At 42.8% G+C, this 13,089-nt stretch overlaps 1 protein-coding gene across 2 annotated transcripts in view; it reads left to right on the forward strand.

Annotated features, from left to right (window-relative positions):
- Nucleotides 1-1,171: 1,171 nt before the first annotated feature.
- ZHX2 (zinc fingers and homeoboxes 2) overlaps nt 1,172-13,089 on the forward strand; it is a 110,912-nt gene continuing 98,994 nt past the window's right edge. For both annotated transcript variants that reach the window (XM_067530940.1, XM_067530950.1), the window contains exon 1: nt 1,172-1,296. The gene's annotated coding sequence lies outside the window, so the exon portion shown is untranslated. The remainder of the gene's footprint in view (nt 1,297-13,089) is intronic.

Here is a 13,089-nt window from a genome sequence, read left to right on the forward strand (position 1 = left end):
ACACTCACACTCACACGCACCCCTCCCCCGCCAATTATAATGAGCAAAACGCCCACCCACCAGGCATCCTCGAACAAGGGCGCGGCTAATACCCAGGTCCGTTCGGCCCCAGGACTGGATCCTCAGCTTTTGGCCCCAAGCCCATAATGCCATTGTCTACGTGAACTACGTTTAGACAAGAAAAGTGGGTGTGAGGTAGGCAGCATGCAGCCAAAAAGCAGCTGGATCCGACAGGTGCCAGATCAGAGTGTTGGCATCTCCCTGTTAGGGGATGTGATGTGAGGCCAGCAGTGGGGTTACTGGGGGAGGGAGTGGGGAGAATAGTAGAACAATCTGTGTTCTGATGGCACAGTTGCTGTGTTTGTGGCCAAAATACAGTGAGATCCAGATTTGAGGTGTCGTGGCACCAGGGGATATTCAAGGGGCAGCAGGAACAGCTAAGCTTGCTTGCTCTGTAGGTGCTGGTATTTGGGGGAGTAGGACCAAACACTGACAGTACGGGATCCTGGAACAGCTGTGGCTGTTGGACGCATTGGGGTCCAGGTGTTTTAGGGGTAAGAGTGTCCACACTTGCTCTTTATGAGGCTTTAACGTTTGGAGGGTGGGATCCAGATGCCAGATTTTCGGAGTTTGTGGGAGACACTGTTGCATGGAAATGTGTTGGAGGCTGGGATATTTACTGGGGGGGAAACCAGTGAGAATGGTTAGTCTTGATCTCCAGTTCGGTGGGATAATTTGGAGTGTGCTGGGTAAAAAATCAGCAGGATCCAGGTATGTGCCGCTTTTGGAATATCCAATGGTCTCTCTCCCGGCAATGCCAACTCCTAGCTAAATAATAATACAACAAATCTGGCGGTAGCGATATACTTGTAAATTACCAAAAAATAAAGGGGGGGAAGGAACCCCCCCACGCATGCGGCTGGATGGCGGAGGGCGAGGATTTTTTACAATAATCAGAATAGTCTTAAAGGCGCCTGGGTCAATTTCAGTTTCTAACTTTCTCCCAAATAAAGAGACCCCGGTGTGGAAGAGCCGCTGGTGGTATCGTATGCAAATACGCACGCTGACGTCAGAGATCATGTGGGTTTTGGCGTAGATCCCCACTGATCGAAGGATTTTTTTGTTTTTAATTTTATTTTATTTTATTTTTGCCACTGTTTCTGCTGGGGGGGGGGGCGGGGGGCTTTGCCCAGGATCCCGGGGCCGGTTCCCACGTTCCCCCAGCGTGGCGAAAGGCAGAGCCCGACTTCCACTGGGGAAAGTTCGTGCCGCCGCCTTCCAAAACCCAGGGCGCAGGTAAGAAACTTCCCCCCCCCCCCTTCCCTGTGCACTCACTCACCTTCCCCCCCCCCTTTGCAAAAAACCCCCGCCCGCCCGGGGATGGGGAAGCGCCCTGGGCTGTGTGGAACCCCTGAAATCGCTCTGCCCGCGTGCACTTGCGAGCGCTCCTGCCCCTCGCCGGCGCAAGCGATCGCCAGCCCCAGACCCAACTTTTCCTCCCCAGCTAGCGCCGTCAGCGAACTGGCTGGTTCGTGGGACTCCGGCTGGGGAAGGAGGAGAGGGAAATTGCAGCGGGGAGAGAGGAGCCCGGGGCGAGAGAAAACCAGGGTTTTGTTTAAACGCAGCCGCCACCCCCCCTTCCCCCCGATTGCAAGTTTGGGTGAATGGGCAAGAGAGGAGGAGGAGGAGGAGGAAGGAAAAAAAACATGTCTACGTTTCCCTGTGTCTGTCGACATCAGCAACACAAAATATGGCGTCCGCTTTCGACAGGGCGTTACGTAGAGAGGCGAGCAGGGCGAATTTTTTTTAATTGCCTTCTATTTAAAAAAAACCAAACCCTCTGGTTTACAGCGAATAACCCCGCGGATCTGGGTGCACGACTGGGGGCGGGGGGCAGGTCCCCTGGCTCCCGCTGGAACGCGTGGCATTTGCACCGCCGCCCCACTCCTCTGAGTTGGCAGAGACTGGGGGTGGTTGGGGTGGTTTTTGTTTTAATTCTTTCCCAGTGACGATTTGTCCTTAATGTGGTGGCAGGCACCGTGACGCGCTGGGGGGCAGCCCCTTTAAATTCTGAGAGCTCCTGGGAACTGCAGCAGCTAAGGGGGGGGGGGGGGAAGAGAGAGAAGCAGCGGCTGAGATCTTGTGTTGCAATAATGGGCTGGAGTGTGTTCCTGTGTCCAGCCCTGAGGTGGGTAGAGGTTGACACCCCCCAACACACTACCCCCCAATAAAACTTGCCACGACACCGATCATCCTCCTCCAAACTGAGTTGCTCTCTCTCTCTCGCATCCATCTTTCCTCCTTTAAAAAAGTCTCTCTCAGTGGCCGGTGCTTTTAACCGCCCCATCAGAGGTTAATTCTTGTTGCTGTTGTTTCAGTTCTTTTGTTGCAACTTGCTTTCCAAAGACTACGTTAGTGATCTTAGAGATCTTCGTAAACTTGTCTTTTGGCTTCTTCCGTCCACTTTTGGGAAGATTCTTCCAGACTCCTGGCAACGTTTTTTATTTTTATTTTTCTAAAGCATTACATCTGTAATTTTTTGTTTCTTTTCTGTCTTGACTGAGACTGGGGGGAGAGAAAGGGGAGAGGAAGAGACACAGATTTTCCCCTCTCTGTGTTGACAGGAATAAAACTTGGTTCTCAGGAAGTGAAGTTGTGATTTGCTGAGGAGTTCCACCTGATTGATTGACTTCAAAGACATGTGGGGGTCTCTGCCCTCAACTATTTCCTGATTGCCTTTTGTTTGCTTTTACTGTGGGAATCCAGCCTTCCGCAAAGCCAGCTTTTTAAAGGGACATTGCACATTTTTCCCCACATGGGGCTTCTCTGGTAACTTTTTTGAATGAAAGTTCATGATCCTGTCAATGCAGATGCTGTTTGCAAACGTTGGGGCTTGTAGAGGATTGAAGGAGGCCTGCCAAAAAAGAAAACCAAACAAAAACAAAACTTCTGTGTTCAAACTTGAAGTATAAAGAGGGTGGAGTGGGGAGATACTGAAGAAATGGAGAAGGGAAGGAGATCTAAGCAGGAGGTATTCAGTCAAAAGGTAACTTTACATTTACAAGATCTTTCTGTTTCATCATCTCATTACATTTACGTAATGCCACAAGAGCATCAGATGACTACCAACAAGAATATATAACTTGTAAAACTGCATATTTAACATCACCAGGGAGTTATGAAGCCTTCACAAATGCTTGGTCACTAGAGGAATTTTTAAATAGAAGAATACAAGTAAACATAGTGTGATTCCTTCCGCAGCCCCCATCCCCACCATTTGACTCTGTAGATATGAGGGTCCCAGTTCAGGAAGATACTCCAGCACATGCCTAACTAAAAGCATATAAAGCCTTAGTGAAATACTTTCCTGAATCAGGACAACTACCTGAACTTTTAAAAAAAGAAATATTCTTGTTGGGTATGTGCTCTCTGATCTCTGTTTCATTGTTCAGTTTATCTATAAGTAGCTTATCTCTGCCCCCTTAATGCTCTGCGTTTATTTGGAACTCTCAGTGAGTTAAGCTCCAGTCTGGGGTATGAGGCACTAACAACCCAGCAAAACCACTTTAATACATAGCTAAAGTTATTAATTATTTCCCCATCAAGGAAAGCAAAAGTATTGCACAGTGTCATAGTTGAAAATTTAAATGCTGAGAAGCCTTTTAAAGTTCTAACACCAGCTTTTATTTGAATTCTATGCCCTTTAACCTATTATTCTTTCCAAAACCTCCACCATATATGGGTGGAAGATTTCTCTCCCCTCTCCTAGTACCTATTATGGTCCCAATTTAGGAAAGCACTTAAGCACATGCTTAAATTTAAGCATGTGCTTAATAGTCCAATTGAAATCAACATGACTACTCATGCATAAAATTGAAAGCTAAGGTCCTACCTGCTCCTTCATATAAAAAGCAGAAACTCCTTCAGGTTTTCTACAGGTGGGTTGCTAGTTGAAAATGTTGGAAAGTAGCCCATTCTTGGATGAATAATTCCTCTCAAGTTCCAAAAGTTTTCTTATCTAAGTTATGATAAATATGATTTCTAAGCAGTGTGTATAAATTAATATGCTGGCCCTAACTAGATGTTGGTACCATCATATCTGTTTATTCTTTTTTGCTGGTGGAACTTTATAACAGAAGACAGCATTTGAATGTAATAAAGGTACCCATTTTTCTTCCGAATCCTCAAAGTATCTCACTGTTGTTGACCAGGCCTGGATCTGCTTGTCCCTGTACAGAATGCTGATTTTAATGCCAGAAATTACTTCATAGTATTTGCATGTATCATGACTTCATTTCTTATTCCCCCTTTTCTTGGATGGTCTTGAAGAGTATCTTAGCTGCAGCAGAGTTAATGTTTTGGGTCTGTTTGTGGATGTGTTTGGAGCGGATTGTTTTTGTTTTACCCTGGCCCAAATTACTGTTGATCGAGTTTGAGGAAAAAAAACGGCTGCTGACAATAAATAAAATAATATATTGGGTATAAATTACTGCAGTATTGTGCAGTGTCACTGTAAAACCACATCCCTTCAGAATTGAGGGGATGTCTGGTAGATAATAGGAAAATTAAGTTTAATTTTTTGATGAAGACAGTATGATTTAGATTTTGGCTTTTAAAAAGGAATTTCTTCCATGCTTCAGCATCATTTGACTAATGTGTTTTGCCCTAATTTGTGCACCTGTCTGGTGGTAGCATCTGTACACTTTTAAAAGAAGTAGTAAACAAAACTAAACACAAAAATAACACCTCAGGGTTGAATTTAAACTCACCAAAGTAACTCAGTGCATTGTGTGCAGGTACGTTTATAGGTGTCACATCAGCGGTAATGCATGTTTAATTTGTTTATTTTATAAACCATATAAAAATACATCATTCTGAAATTTATTACACATCTGCTTGTTATCCAGTGCATATTAGTTTTTGTACAAAAATACACTTTAGGCTGTGAAGACCCTCTTGATTCCCAGAACAGCACTGAAAATATTCTTCATGTGCAACAACTTTTATGGACACAGCATTCTATTTCCACAGGCCTTAATATGTAGCAAATATGGCTGAAATGAAGAGGGTGCCTGCACCATTCAGGAGAGATCAGGATCGGCACTACCAGCCTCAGTCATTCAAAAATCATGAATCCGGTCCCCAGAAATCATGACATTGACTTAAAAATCTCATGATTTTAAAGAACAATATATTTTTGGTTCTTTGTACGTACCTTGTGATTTTTGAGCCTCTAGGGTTCATGTTTTCAAGTGGTTTTCTCCAGCCCCCAGAGCTAGAAACTTTCTTTATGTAAAAGCTAAGATTTACATTTCTCATGCCAAATAATGAGACTAGTGATCTGATCCTGAGTGTTGGCAACAAAGGTTAGGTTGACCCAGCTACGTCACTGCGGGGTGTGAAAAATCCACCCCCACCCCCAAGTGATGCAGTTAAGCCAATCCAACCCCTGCGGTAGACAGTTGTTATGTAAGTATTCTTCCATCAACCTATCTGTCACCTTTCAGTGAGATGGGTTACCTACACTGACGAGAGAACCCCTCCCATCCGCATAGGTAGTGTCTATAGTGAAAAGCTGCTGCAGCTGTAGCGTCTTAAGTGTAGACAAGCTGTGATTGCTGTAGTGTTGCAGAGAAAGACACTGTATTACACAATCTCATACATTCAATGCTGGAGAGGACAGGGCCGGATTAATGTATAGGTAAACTAAATGTGTGTCTAGGGTCTGAATTCACGGAAGCAAGGGGGGGACAATTGTTTTGTTTTATTACGAATGCAGATTTGCTTGCAAATTGAAAGAACATCATTCGTTTGGAGTGAGTGGCTTTGCAGCCACAGTGCCACTCACTCAAATGAGTGAAGTTCTTCAGTTCATGTGCAAAGCCACACCAGTGGATGTGTGGGCACAGCCCTCACTCACAGCTGAGGCTCACTTGACCAATGCCAACAGAGCCAAGGAGAGAAGAGGGCACTGGATAAATAATCCCCTTCCTTCTCCAACTAGGTAGAGACCCAGAAGTGTGTGTTTACCTAAGGCTCAGTGATGGGTTAATCCAGCCCTGGGAGGAGACCCTAGATTGGATTGCATGTGTATTTTCTTGTCAGTGGGCGGAGTGAGAAGTGCAAAGCTAAACTGAATGGCATGTAGCACCTATACAGACAACAAGAGGACACATAAGAATAAACTTGACAATTCAATTTCTATTTTTTAAATAATTTTGACTGATATTAATGTTTGTAAGCATTTTTCTATTTGTATCTATTTAAATTGTCACAGTTGTACAAAACTATGAGTTTTAAGTTGTTTGGGGTGTTTTTTTATTTACATTTTCACAGTTGCAGGAAATTTGGAGCATGTCAGAATAATTATGTAATGAAGTAGACGTTAAGATTCAAAAAGTTAAAGCTATATAGCCATTAAAACATAAAGTGTCAACTTCATGTCAAAACATACGAAGTAAATATCCATAAATCAAACTCTAAGAAGTTCTCAGGCAGCAGTTTTCTTATAAATTTCTGTTACCGATGGAAATATTTTTTCATCAGTTTGTGTGTGTACAGGCAAATCGACATTTACCATAAAAATATTTACCGATTAAAAATTCCCATCCTTCCACGCCTACATAAGAAGTACCTTTTGAGGACGTGCATTCTAATAGATTAATACATGGATTACAATGTTAAATCCACTTCAATCAATGCAAAAAGGATCTTGAAATTCACCCATGTGAGGCCACACCTCTGCTTTATGAAATCAAGGTGCTGAGCCAGGACAGACCTATGCAACTGCTGCCATTCAGCCGTCCAGGAGCCAGCAAGGATTTTCATGTTTGGCAGTGGAAGCAGAGTATCAGGAGCCAGCAAGGAGTTTGACTAGGCAAGGAATGTTGAGGAGGGACTGGAAGCAAATTTTGAGGAAACAGATCTATGTATTGAGTACAGTTAGAAGCAGGTGAAATTCAGTCATGGGCCAGCTGAAAGATCTATGCCTCACATACATCCCAGGTCAGGTGACCAGATAGCAAGTGTGAAAAATTGGGATGGGGTGGGTGATAACAGGTGCCTATATAAGATAAAGCCCAAAATATCGGGACTGTCCCTATAAAATCAGGACATCTAGTCACCCTAATCCCAGGATAAGAGCTTGGGTGATAAATAGAGAATTCCATGAGCCGCCTTCACAGAAATGTGTTTCACTAGCTTAATAGTACACGGCTATGCAACCAGAGTTCTGATGATCCCATGAGAGTTCCTTGATTGACTTTTAGTACCATAACTTGGATGAATGTGTGTTTACTTTCCAGACTTTTTTTATCAAGTCATTGGTTAATATTCCATATTTATTTCTGGCACTCTTGCTCCCCTCCCCATAGTGGAATTTTCCACCAGAGGAAAACAGAACAGCCACACCAACCAATCAGACTTGCCTGATGGTGTGAAAGCTGCACGAGCTGATACTCTTAATAAAAAAAAAAGCCTCTGGGAAGGTAATGTTTGTAAGCAATATAGCACTGTTGCTGGTGTTCATGTGATAAGAGCATCATTCTCTGAGCCATTTGGGCAAGAGAACAGTTGAAATGAAACAGTGCTCTGCCAAACTGCTCATGATCCCACAGCTGTAAGAATGCGACTGCACTTCCTCACGTGTGCTAATCAATGTGGATATTGAAAGGCGGGATTGTGTACAGCTTGATATAGGATCCTGTTGTTTGTAGACATGGAAGAAAAGACATGGAAGGCCAGGTCTAAAGTAGGAGCGCTTTGCCAGTATAGATATACTGGTGTGCTGCACTGGCAAAGCATTTCTAGTGTGGTGACAGCTGACACCAGCAAAACTGCACTTTTGCAGGCATATCATATTCCAGCTCCACCAGTGAAATAACCTATATCTGCAAAAGAGCAGTTTTGCCGGTGCAACTGCATCTGCATTAGGGGCTTTTGCTGGCACAGCTATGTCAGTGACAAATCACACCTCATCACACCCCTGACCGACATAGCTATGCTGGCACAAATTTGTAGTGAAGACCTGGCCTAAGACATTCCAGTGCAGAGCTGTTCACTACAATACATTTCGCCATTTCTTGGTCTCCTCAGGTCAACACTGGATGCCTTTTTGAAAGTTCTGGGTTAGCCAAACACAAGATATTGGGCTCAGTACAGAGTAACGGGGTGAAATTTAATGGTCTCTGATACACAGGAGATGATTTACTGATCCCATCTGGCCTTAAACTCTATAAGTCTAAGAATTTCCCAGTGGTTTGTCCATGCTAGTTTTAAGTATCTCAGGGCTCTGTTTAGCTGGCTAATATATCTTTCTTACTCTCAGAAAATTTTTCATGATATTTGAACTCCGTTTTCCTTTCTTAATTTGGACCCATTATTCCTAGTTTTACCCCCATTTACCATCCTAAAGAATTTCTCTGTTTATTATTTGCATTCTCCAGTTAAGTGTATATTTCACATCCTCCCTTAGTTAGTTCTCTGCTGTTTTTACTATACTAGTTGTCAGTAAATACTAAAACAATATGTTTTACTCATTTGGGCCTTGAACGGTACAATGGATTCTGAGAGCATTTCTGACCTCTTAAGCGAATGATCACAAATAAAGAAGCTTACAGTTACTTTACACTGCTTTTTAGAAGTCAGTTAACCTACTGTCTAGACTGGTTTAGGGAAGATGAAAGAAGTAGCTTCTGGTACATCTCTTATGACAGAAGTTATCATGTGAAAAATATGATTCCTGCCTTTTTTAACAGAATCTTTGTATTTAATGGTTTCTTTAAAAAAATAGCCCACAAAAGAAAAGAAGTATCAGTTAACTCTGTAGACAGCATGGAAGGGGTTTGATACAATACTGAAGGGAAAAAAAGCCCATGAACCCTTTAACAAAGGTATTCTTTTTTCCTTACTCTCCAAGCTTTCTGGGACTTTTTCCCCCTCCTTATCACTAAACTTGTATTTCATGATTGTTAATTTCAGTTACATAATGTTACACTTTAGAATGCTGTCAGAAGCTGGAGATTCTTGTTCCTTTTATTTATATCTATATCTATAGATATATTTATAGATATAATATAAAAGTTTCATCTCAAGTTTGAGATAGTATGTGGTCTATATTTCAGAGACTCCATGGTTAGAAGCCTCAGGGACTAATCCTGCAAGGTTTTGAATATCTTCAGCTTCCACTGAACATCTCTCAGGTACAGGCCCTTGCTCACGGAAGGCTGGAGATTTTCTCTCACCAGACTGACTAAACAAAGTCTGAAATATTTGCACCCTGCAATGTTGTTTGTTGTTTGACATTACTTTTTTCGCCACCAAAGCAGACCCGTGTTGTTGAATTCTTTCTGCCTGCTGTTTAGCACTAGTTGTAAGATACTGCAGGGAATTTTTCTCGTCTCTTGTCTCTATGGATATGCTGAGAATGCACTGATGGTGCAGATTTTATTGATAATGTTCTTCCACATTTTAATATGGCTTCCCTGAAACTTACGAAAGATCAGGTTATCAGAGAGAGAGGAGATTCTGATCTTGGTTAAAGCTAAGTAAAAAATTGCATTTCTCCAAAAAGATCTCAATTCACTCTTTTGGAGCAGAGTGAGACTAGGTCAAATCTAATTTGTTTCCTGTAATTTAGAATCAAGGATGTTGTTTTAATAGTTTGCTGCTTTCCATTGAAATCTCTGGATAGTAACAGACTGCTATAGAGGATACACCATTTTGCTTACTGTCAGAACCTTCAGTCCTAGGGCTGTGGCTGTCCTACAGCAGGCTGACTCACAGCCATCCATGTCCTGGGTCAAATGTAGTTCATTAATGCTGTAGAGCTTGCTTCATGCCCTTACTGATGGGCCCAAGTCACTAACCTTTCCATTAGTATCCACTGTCGTATGCTACGTTTCTGATGCTGCTCTGTTTTACTAGTTCAGTTCTAAAACAAAATAGGAAGGGGCCGTGATCTAGTGGTTAAAGCGCAGTTGGGAGTGGAGTCTGGGTTTGTTTCCTGATTGCACGTTCTTGCTGCGAAGTGCTGGGCAAATATCCTAGGAACTGATTTCAAAAGTGCTGGGCACCAGAAACCCTCAGACACAGTAGGGGAGATGCAAGGATTCAACACTTTTGAAGATCAGGCCACGGGATTCCATTTTTGTAAAATGGGGATGCTAATGCTTGTCTCACTGGGGCATTGTGAGGTTCATTTGCTATAAAGCACTTGGAGATCTTTGGATGGCAGGTACTACAGAATTATAGACTGTTGCCATGGTGGGAAGCAGAGGGGTCTGTGCCTAATAATCTGAATTCTCATATAGATAATTCTTCTCAGTTTGTGAGAGGATGCTAAATGCCATTTGGGGAAGGACAGGATTATGTTGTGACCTCATTTGCAATGTACTTCCTATCTCCTAGCTCCATCTGATTTTGCTTTCGCAAATCTTCTGTTATATGTAAACCTGAGATGTCAGCCACATTTGTGAACTGCTTGCTCAACGAATTTTACAGAGGACAGTTTTGAACTTCTACAGTATCCACACCCTGGAACAGTACAGCCAATCTGCTAGAGAGGAGGAGTCCCACTGTCCCCACCCATTCCCTTGTTTTTAAAGGATTTATTATTTTCTTTTTAGTAGTAAAGGTGATCATATGTTTTGGAAACAGCATACACTTTTCATACCAATAGACTGGTTTGAGGGTATCCTCCTTCTCATAGCACTATCCACTAGAGAAGCCCTAGAGAGTTTTTATCTTAAAACAACATTTTACTGCCCACTCTGTCTAGCACAGCCTGGCTTACAGGAGGAACAGATTGTAAACTTTTCTTAAAGGGGATTGTTTGGGATGGAGGTGAAGAGGGAGCAAATAAAGGAAGCTGTTTTGCTTAAGATGCCAAATTGGGAACAAAATATCTATGCAGACTTAAAAATTGCAAGTGTTTTTTACATTATCAAACACAATATATACTGGTAGCTCCTCCTTTACCTGCTGAGTCTGGGATTTCTTGCATTTGCTTTTGAAAACAGGTGATCCCAATTGCAGTTATCAGCAAAGGTGCATTATGGGTTGGTAGTGGGTTGTGATGGCATTGTTTGGCACAAGGCAAGCACAGATTCCAAATCTCAGATCTTAGAAGGTTAGGAAAATCCATCAACTTTCTAAACTGTTTTGCTTTCGAGCATAAAGATATTTCAAACACCCTAAAATCCCCGTGTGTTCTGTTACCCATTTGAGGCTTTTGCCTTTCTCAAAAGTTATTTTATTCCAGAAGCTTTTCATGCCTGCCTTACTGTGGAGATTTGCCTCTTGAGAGAGACTGACTGAAGCTTTGTGATTGTTGACTAACTTGTAGAATAGAATCTGCTCTTCTGGACAAAATCAACGAGAGTCCTGTAGCACTTTAAAGACTAACAAATTTAATTTTTGTAGGTATAAGCTTTCGTGGGCTGCAACCCACTTCGTCAGATGCAAGAAATAGAAATCAAATGGCAGGTATATATATACATCCAAGTTTAAGGAACAACAATGGGGAAGTAGTTGACAACCATTGATTAGGAGGTGAGAATTACTTCTTGTAATGAGAGAGCCATTCCAAGTCTCTGTTTAAACCCAGTTTGATAGTGTCAAGTTTGCAGATCAGTTCAAACTCAGCATTTTCTCTTTGAACTCTGTTTTTGAAGTTTTTTTTGTAAAAGTATGGCAACTTTCAAGTCATTTATAGAGTGTCCTGGGAGATTGAAGTGCTCTCCGACTGGTTTATGGATGTTTCTATTTTTTATGTCTGATTTGTTTCCATTTATTCTTTTGCGTAGTGACAGTCCGGTTTGGCCGATGTGCATGGCAGAGGGACATTGCTGGCACATGACGGCATATATTACATTAGTAGATGTGCAGGTGAATGAGTTCCTTCTGGTGTGGCTAATGTGGTTAGGGCCTGTAATGGTGTCACTAGAGTCGATGTGGGGGCAGAGCTGGCAACAGGGTTTGTTGCAGGGTTATGTATCTGAGTTAGTGTTCTTCTTGTACGGTGTATGGTTGCTGGTGAGTATTTGTTTCAGGTTGGGGGGCTATCTGTAAACAAGGATAGGTCTACCTCCCACAGCTTGAGCGAGTGAGGGATCATCTGCAAGGATACATTGTAGATCATTAATGATGTGTTGTAGAGATTTTAGCTGGGGGCTGTAGGTGGTGACCAGTGGTGTTCTGTTGTTTTCTTTGTTGGGTCCGTCCTGTAGTAGGTGACTTCTGGGTACCCGTCTGGCTCTGTCAATTTGTTTCTTCACCTCTCCAGATGGGTATTGAAGTTTTAAGAATGTTTTATGGAGATCCTGTAGGTGTTTGTCTCTGTCTGAGGGATTGGAGCAAATCCGGTTGTATCTTAAGGCTTGGCTGTATACAATGGATCGTGTAGTGTGTCCAGGGTGGAAGTTGGAGGCACGAAGATACGTATTGCGGTCAGTTGGTTTTCGGTATAGGGTGGTATTAATGTGCCCATCCTTAATTTGTATTGTAGTGTCCAGGAAGTGGATTTCTTGTATAGACTGGTCCAGGCTGAGGTTGATGGTGGGGTGGAAATTATTGAAATCACGATGGAATTCTTCGAGGGACTCTTTCCTGCGGGTCCAGATGATGAAAATGTTGTCAATGTAGCGTAGGTAAAGGAGAGGTGCTTGGGGACGAGTGTTGAGGAAGTGGTGTTCTAGGTCAGCCATAAAAATGTTGGCATACTGTGGGGCCATGCAGGTGCCCATAGCGGTGCCACTGACTTGAAGATATAGATTGGTTCCAAATCTGAAGTAGTTGTGGGTCAAGACAAAGTCACATAGTTCAGCTACCAGGTGTGAGATATCATCATCAGGGAAAATGTTCCTGATGGCTTGTAGTCCATCTTTGTGTGGAATGTTGGTGTAGAGAGCTTCTACATCAATAGTGGCTAGGATGGTGTTTTTTGGGAGATCACCGATGGATTGTAGTTTTCTCAGGAAGTCAGTGGTATCACGAAGATAGCTGGGAGTGCTGGTGGCATAGGGCCTGAGGAGAGAGTCCATATAGCCAGACAGTCCTGCTGTGAGAGTGTCAATGCTTGAGATGATGGGG

This window comes from Emydura macquarii, unplaced genomic scaffold (genome assembly GCF_026122565.2).
Source record: "Emydura macquarii macquarii isolate MOO-44397 ecotype Brisbane River unplaced genomic scaffold, CSIRO-AGI_Emac_v2 contig_369, whole genome shotgun sequence".
In the NCBI taxonomy this organism is placed as follows: Eukaryota; Metazoa; Chordata; order Testudines; family Chelidae; genus Emydura; species Emydura macquarii.